This window comes from Tenrec ecaudatus, chromosome 18, assembly GCF_050624435.1.
Source record: "Tenrec ecaudatus isolate mTenEca1 chromosome 18, mTenEca1.hap1, whole genome shotgun sequence".
Lineage (NCBI taxonomy): Eukaryota > Metazoa > Chordata > Mammalia > Afrosoricida > Tenrecidae > Tenrec > Tenrec ecaudatus.
Genome location: NC_134547.1, coordinates 46,996,887 through 47,005,270, shown reverse-complemented (window position 1 = coordinate 47,005,270; position 8,384 = coordinate 46,996,887). Strand labels below are relative to the sequence as shown.

General features: G+C 45.4%; 1 pseudogene; it reads right to left on the bottom strand.

The window, feature by feature from the left end:
* Window positions 1–313: 313 nt before the first annotated feature.
* LOC142431722 (large ribosomal subunit protein uL3-like) lies at window positions 314–2,541 on the bottom strand (annotated as a pseudogene).
* Between the last annotated feature and the right edge of the window lie 5,843 nt (window positions 2,542–8,384).

Genomic DNA, 8,384 nt, shown 5'->3' with positions numbered 1-8,384 from the left:
CGGTCATGGACCCCTGGTGGTGTAGTGGTTACATGGTCGGCTTGATCTTCAAAGTCAGTAGTTTGATTACCACCAGCCACCCCACAGGAGAAAGATGGGGCTTTCTACCTCCATCCAGAGTTGCCGGCTCAGTAACTGACAGGGGCACTTCTATTCTGTCCTATAAGATCTCTACGGGTTGGTACCGACTCGATGGCAGCGAATGCTAACTGGTCCTGGTGGGAGGACTCCCCACCGCTCCCCAACTGGAAAATAATTTTGATTGTGATCCCACCAGCTGGACGGTCTGTTGCATTCCTTCTTCCTGGGCAGTTCAGGCCTCTGTGGGCAGTGCCAGGGAAGTGTTCTTCTCCATGACTGCAAGCTCGGAAGTGGCATCGATGAACCTAAGGTCTGTCCACAGTGTGGTATTTGGTCTGCACCAGCAAAGACTTGCGTAGTGTGAGCACTTGCTTATTGGTCACTTCTCCTAGTGGACAAAGCTGCCCAGAGGGTTGGTGCTCCTGTCGACAGATTGTGGTCAGTGGAGGTGTTGTTCTCGATCAGTTTACTGTCCTTGATGAGGTAGCCCCTGGTTGATGTAGATATTCTTATTGCTCTCCATGAAGTGATGATATAGCCCTTCTGCCCAGCACAGACCACTGAGAAAGGCCACGTGGACTGGATTCCAGGCTCCAACACAGGCCTCCTTGGTGGCCCTTTTGGAGGCAGCTTTCTCCATGGGCAGTTTGGCTTCTCAGTCACAAGGCCCCTGTTCACATGAATCTCCGTTAGGTGGGTCTTCTTCTGGCGCAGGGAAGTGGACACATCCGGGTGTGGGTGATGACCCGGCAGTACTTCTTCAGGCTGCTGAAGTCCTTCTCTGGCTGCTTCTGGCCTTCATCGTCCTGCCACTTCTTGTAGTGCTTGGTGAAAGCCTTCTTCCTCGCCTTGTGCAGGTTCTTGTACAAGTGCCACCTGTACTCATCACTGATATGCTCAGCAAAGACCATCTTGAAGGTCCAGAGGCCACAAGGCTTCCCACATAGCTCACGGTGTCCACCACCACCATGGGAGGAGTCTCCACGATGGTCTTGACTTCTACCACTTCCTTCTTGTTCATCTTGGACCCTGGCCGAACGACCTACTACATGACACATGGCGTGTAGCTGAGCAAGGCTGTGAAGTGGACAGGCTTGGAGGTATCATCCTTGGGTAAATTCTTCACCTTCCCCCAGTGCCAGATGCTGCACTTCTGAAGCAAGAAGCCCAGGGACCCATGCCTGGGAGCAGAGAACTTCTTTAGAGAAATGTCTCAATGCAGGTGAGAAATGTAATCATGCAGTCAGTTTTGTCTGCAGACAAAGTTTTATTTTCTTAATGTAAACCGGTGGTATATCTATCTATCTATCTATCTATCTATCTATCTATCTATCTATCTATCTATCATCTATCTATCTGTCTCAAGAAAATAACTCACGGTGTTGTAGAAGTAGATACATTCAGTCAAGTTCCAAGTCCACAAGTCAGTTATTAAATAGTTTCAGGTGCTGATGAACCCAAGATGGAAAGGAACACCACAGGCTGGTGCCTATAGAAGCATCTGAATCCAAGACGAGTAGGTCAGCCTTGTGACTAGAGAGGCAAATGCATCCAAGGCAAGCAGGTCCGAGGGCATATGGCTGGTGAGTCTAGGAACTGGCAGGCAATATGGCAGGCCATTGGCTCAAGTCCAAAGAACTGGCAGTCAAGGAGCCTGATGCAGCCATCAAACCCAGTAAAACACAAGTAAGCTTTCCACAGCTCACACTTCTATAGGAAGCAGGCCACACACCCAGAAAGCCGCCTTTCAACTGCATCAGGGCTGTGTCCTCAGTCAGGGGGTGGTACTCCACGCTAACCTTACAATAACTCAAAGAAGATCCCATTATTGAGTTGACTGCATTGTGTTGGATCGGAGCATGGGAGATGACTAGGCTGCAGTTTCCCAACAACCGAGACTCCTGGCCCAGACGAGTTGATACAAAACCCAAGTATCCCAAGGTGTATTCCAGCCCGAAGATTGTGAACTCTGATCTTCATCAGTAAGTGCTTCAAGTCTTCACTTTCTGCAAGCAAGGTGTTGTCACCTGTGTATTGCAGGTTGTTAAGGAGTCTTCTCCCAGTTCTGATAACACATTCTACTTCAGATAGTTCAGAGTTTTTGAGTTCCTCAGGGGACAGACTGAATAAGTATGGTCAAAGAATACAACCCTGACACACCTTTCCTGATTTTAAACCATGCAGAGTTCTCTTGTCATGGTCACACAACTGTCTCTTGATCTATGTCTAAGTTGTGGATGAGACCCCCAAAAGCATCCAGGAATTTGTGTTTTCCTCAAAGAGATTCATAGTTTGTTATGATCCACACAGTCAAACGCCTTTGCATCGTCTATGAAACACAAGCGACCGTCTTTCTGGCCTTCTCTGCTTTCAGCCAAGAGCCCTCTGATGTCAGCAGTGCGGTGCCTGGTGCCACGTCCTCTTGTAAATCTGACCTGAAATCTGGCCACCTCTGTCCATGCCCTATTGCAACTGTTGCCGGATGATCTTCGGCAAACATTTGCTTGCATGTGAGATTCATGATATCGTTCTGTACTCTGAGCCTTCTCTGGGTCGCCTTTCTTTGGAAATGGGTACATTTATGGATCCCTTCTGGTCAATTGGCCATGCACAATTCATCATGTGCAATCCAATGACAATTTATCATTGCAATTGATCATTTGCAATCAAATTTGTCTCCCCATAGTTCCAATACATGTTCTGTTTTCCCACCACTATGTCACCCCTTTGGCACGGTGGTTAAGCTGTAAGCTGAAAGTTGGTGGTTAGGACCCACCATCACTCTGCATGAGAAGATGTCGCAATTTGCTTCTGTAAACAGCACCACCTTGGGAACCCGATAAGGCAGTTCGACTCTGTCCTACATGGTTGCTGTGAGTTGAAATTGTCTTGATGGTAACACATTTGTTTTGGTCTTTTTTTGTTGTGACTTTTATATGTCACTATTCCTCCACTTGTCTGTCAGTTTGTCGTAATTCCAGTCATGCCAAAATACTTCTCATCTTGGTTTAGTTAAATCCCATTAACCCGCGAGACTCAACACAAATCTCCTTTCTTTCCTGAGACTTCAGGAATCTCAGGTTTGTTTTTCCAACATTCTGATGGTGATTTAAACACTTAGTAACTTCTGACTTTACTGGTCCTGTTCTAATGTCTAAATCTTATATTTCCTTTGTCCGTATATTGCGCACTTGGTCTCATCTAGATTCTAAGCTTCTTGAAAATTGAGGCCCTATCTTCAACTTGAGAAAAAACAACAACAACTTAAACATCATCTCAGACAAACAGTCTCACCACCATGGAATCAAGGAAGACTCATAGCGACGGGTCACCTCCCCCACCTTGGGTTTCTGAGACTGTAACTGTGTAAAGGGAGTAGAAAGATCCGCCTTTCTCCCACGGAGCTGCTGGTGGGTTCCAGCTGTTGACCATAGAAATAAAAAAGATGAATATTTCTCCATTACTTTCATGGTTAACATTTAAAATAATGCTTCCATATACTTGACAATTTTTGTTTTCGTTAGATCTATCATCCTAAGAGATTTGCTCTATTCTGAAATGCAACTTCATTTTATTTAGGTACTCAACTCCTGGAAAACCACTGAGAGACACCTGTATAAATATGCCCTTAGATCTACTAACATATCTAGAGGCAAAAATAACTGTAATGCAGAAGTGACAGAGACTGTGACGAGTTTAGTTTGTCTCTAATTTGTTGTTAATTAATGAGGTTTTATGAAAGCATAGACATTGATTACTGTACACGGTTGCTAGTAATATAAACATGTTTCTTCTGTCAAAGAATCAATTGAGAGAAGGGCAAGAGGGTTTTATATTAAATCACAAAATTAAAACCCTTCTTTCAGATCTATTTTTCTTTGAGAATATGGGCATCTGAAATACCCGAAAGACATGGTCTCTAAATCTGCAACACTGAATTCCCCCTTGAGCTCTGACACTGAGAGGGGGAGATGTGCCATTTCTGCAAGCAAAATCTATCTCCTAACCCCCTGAGGTAGTTAGTTTATTTGCCAACCTGGCTGATAAACATATGCGGGGTTAATTGAAGAGTGGAGAGATAAATGACTCAGTGAGCCTTACCTTTTGAGTTCTTTGGTCTCTTGTGTTCTGATGATTGGATCAGGGTACAGCTGCCTTAGCCAGTGTCCTGCTTCAGCTGGCAAGGCTCACTTCCTGTGACATCCCTGAGGAGAAGCCACATGGACCTACCCCAATGCAGCCCTGGGTGCTGGAGCAGCTGTGTGGAGACCCCTGCCAGCAATGAGATGTGTACACATTCACTGACTCAGCTTTCCTTCTGCAGTCGGCACCATTGCATCTGTTTTGTGAGATGGAGGAGGACTTTGTGGATTGGTGTTGGGCTTATAGGTTAATGGATTAATGCTGGACTTGTGGGCTTGGGCAGCACTGGGTTGGATATTTTCTTGATGTGAACTTCATCTTTACATAAAACTCTCTCTGATATATGAGTTTCTGTGAATTAGTTTCTGTAGTGGACCCAGACTAATACAACCTCCCTGGATCTCTTTTGGAGTGGCACAGGGCAGGGAAAGACTGGGTCTTTGGCATTAATATAGTAAAGGTCTTCTCTGAGTTGAGTTGAGAGGAGAGAGGATGTCAGCTCCTCGATCCTGAGAGTGAGCCTAATTTTTATTCCCCTCCTTTCAGGAGTGTGCTTTGGGGTGGCTCTAGCAACGTGCAGCAGGCTTTGGAAAAACCAAATGCCCTCTAGCAAAGACAGCAGAAACCACAGCAAGGATCTCTCAGAAGTTGGGTAACTCTCCTGCTTAATCAGAAAGAAAAATGTCTTGCTTCTTAGCTGATAGCAACCTCAGAGTTTGGCCCCATTTATACATGTCCATCTACTACCACTACGGTCTGCTGATCAAAGTCATTCCCTGTCTCTGGGTATTCAGCAAAATCACAATGACCTTCACTGTCCAGTTAAGCCTAAAAATGACTTAGGTTCATAAAAATACATTACATACATAAGATCTATTGGTATATCTTTTAAATATATTTAGGGTATTTCTTTAATACCTTAGATGCACTTCTATTGTGGCTGTTATTGATTTGGGCCCTGGGTTTTGGGTAATTCCTATGCCTTCTTCCTCCTAGTAGACAGTCAGCCACTTACTGTACAGATCTCCTCCTTCTTGCCATTGCCCACAGCTACTGGAAGAGTGCCTTGCATTTAGCGGCTCTTTACTACGTGCTCATTAAAGACACAGCACACTGGCATCTTTTAGCCTCATTGCTATGTGCAAGCTCCTGTGGTGAGTCCGCTGGACAAACAGGGCAAGTGTTTTACCTTTCTTGGTGCAGGGTCATAAAGCCACACCGCGTTTCAGATGTGCCTGCATCTCCAAATTGGCCAAGAGGGTCAAAGGATGGCTTGCTTTGACGTTCGTTTTCAGTGCTCTTCGGGATGACGACCTCACCTCTCCTGGCGTAAGTAGACTAACAGAGTGCAGGCAACTACAAGACCAGGTGTCTTTCTTGGGGTCTACCTTCTCATTAATCTTCTCACAAGGAAGATTTGGATCTCTCTGTTCCAAATACTTCACATGTATCTCATGCCTGCCCCTCTTACTTTTTCTGGTTTGGCACTGGGCTGGGCACTGTATCGGACATGTCTGGCTTACTTCTCCTCCAGGTCCCTTGTAAGTTTGGATCATGTCAATCCTTGCAGTCCTTCCTTGTGGATGACAGTATTTATTGACTCCGAGAAGCTTGCATTTGTTCTGAGTAAAGTTCTCCTTGGTAGCCAGTTCCCCAGTTGCTGTGGAGTTGACGGCAACTCATTGAGAGCCCGGTGGAAGACTCTGCTCCCCTGGCTTCTCCAAGGCTGAATTTCAAAAGCAAGTCACTCCGGCCTTTCTTTCGAGGCGTGTCTGGGTGGGTTCAAACCTCCAACTCTCTGTTCAGCGCCTTAGTGAATTAACCTTGACGCCACTCAGGAACTTCTTAGCGTTCAGGGTGAAAGGAGGGAAAACGCACAGCCTTACAGCCCATATGACACATATTACACAAGCCTCTGAACCTGTGGTCCACACTCCTATTGCCTTTGGTAGGAAAAATAAGAGGCCTGGGCGCTACAAAAACCCATCCAGAGCAGAGCTAGTTTGTGTGGGGTTTTCTTAATCTAATGGAGCAAGTTTAATGACTCAAGAGAGGCCCGCAGTACGGTGCCTCTCATGGCTCATGGAAAGATATACTATGTTAATTTTCTAAGCTGGGTCTCTTAGGCTGAATTACATTATTTTGGTAATGCTTCTTCTGAATTACTGCACTTGTTCAAGAGTCCGGCACCTCTGACTCACCAAGGGAAGGGAATCCTGAGATGTTAGTGAGTGACTGAATTCCAACAGGACTTCCTCATCTGTAGAGGAACTTAGGCTAGTGGGTGGGTGCAGTCTTGAATGTTTTGGGGTCACATCGATGTGCTTTCATGCAGGTATCCCCCTCCCCGCACCTCACCCCCCGCCGCCCTGGTATAGGTATATAGTGAGCATCCTGAGCCTACTCTTCCACATCAATGACCAGCATCTGTTCAGGATGAGCTCCAAACCACTTTATTTCCAGCTCATGGGGCCTTTTGCCCTTTGCTCCAGGCTCCAGTCTTGCTGCCATTCCCCATGCAGAGAATGAACTACTTTCAGGAGGCCTAATGCCAGAGTCATTGTCCCCCCACCTGGGGCTTATCTACGCACAGGCATTTGGCTTTGAATAGTCCTTATCCCTTCCCTTCATCTGTCTCACCAGTAATAATAACAACAGTAATAGTAGTAGTTGGACTCTTACTAAGCAGAGTTTACACAGATTCCATCATTTAATCCGTACAGCCACACACGAGTACTGTTACTATTTTTATCTTGCAGATGAGGAGACGGAGGACTGAAGAGGGTAAGAGCACTGCCCAGGCTCACACAGGGATTTGGAGCTAAGTAATCTGATTCCCAAGTAAGTGGCGCAGCAGAACGAAGAGATTATTGTATAATATCATTAGTATCACAGGCAAGGAGGCTCTGCTAAAGATAATGTAAAAATACCTTAAAAACAGTTACAGCAATGCATGGACTGGGCATTCAGAAATTCAAAGCAGATTCAGAGGATGTGGAACAAAGGATCTCATTGCTGATGCCATCTAGATCTTGACTGAAAGCAGAGAATACTAGAAAGAGGCTGACTTGTACTTTATTGACAATGTAAAGACATTGGGCTGTATGGATCATACCACACTATGAATAACCTTGGGAAGAATGGAACTGCCAGGACACATTGATCAAGAGGTAGTTGATCTATCAGAACAAAGGGATATTGCAGGGCTTAACATCAGGGAAGGTAGGTGTGTGTCAGGAGTGTATACTTTCATCATACTTATATATTATGTATTTTGAGCAAATTATTCTAGTAGCTGGATTATATGAAAAAACAATATGGCATCAGGATTGGAAGAAGACTCATTAACAACCTGCAATATGAAGATGTCACAGCCTTGCTTGCTGAACATGAGGAGGACTTGAAGTCCTTACTGATGAAGATCAAGGACTGCAGCCTTCAGTATGGATTATAATCAATGTAAAGAAAACAAAAATACTACAACCAGACTAATAGGCACCTTCAGGATCAATGGACAGATGACTGAAGAGGTCAACATTTTCGTGTTACTTGGATAGACAAGCAACAGTCATGGAAGCAGGTGTCAGAAAAATAAAAGAATGTATTACATTGGCCAAACCTGCTGCACAAGATCTTTGAGGACTAAGATGGACCTGGCCCAAGCCATTGCACTTTAAATCACCTCCTATTCATGTGCAATCTGAATGATGAATAAGGAAGACTGGAAAAGGCTTGATGTCTTGAATTATGCTGTTGGCCAAGAATATTGAAAGTACCAGAACAAACAGCCAGAATGTTCCTTTGAAGCAAGATGGCCAGACTTTGTGTCACATACTTAGGTCATGTTATCAGGAGAGACCAGTCTCCGGAAAAAGACATCGTATGTGGTCGTTACACTACTTCATTTCAGCTTGATAAATAAGTGTAGGGGTGGAGTCTAGCCTGCCAATCAGCTCACAGCCTGATGATGCCTCCTTGTGGGTGGGGCCTTCTCATGAGGACACTGGGAGCTTCCTCGCTTTTCCCTTGGAGGTGAGCCACACTCTCTGCTTCACCTTGCTGTTGAGGAGGCACATGGGAAGCTGCTGGAGCCATGCCAGAGACCTGCCAGAGATGTGTCCACTGCCATTGGGTCCACAAGACTCTGCACCCACAGGCCT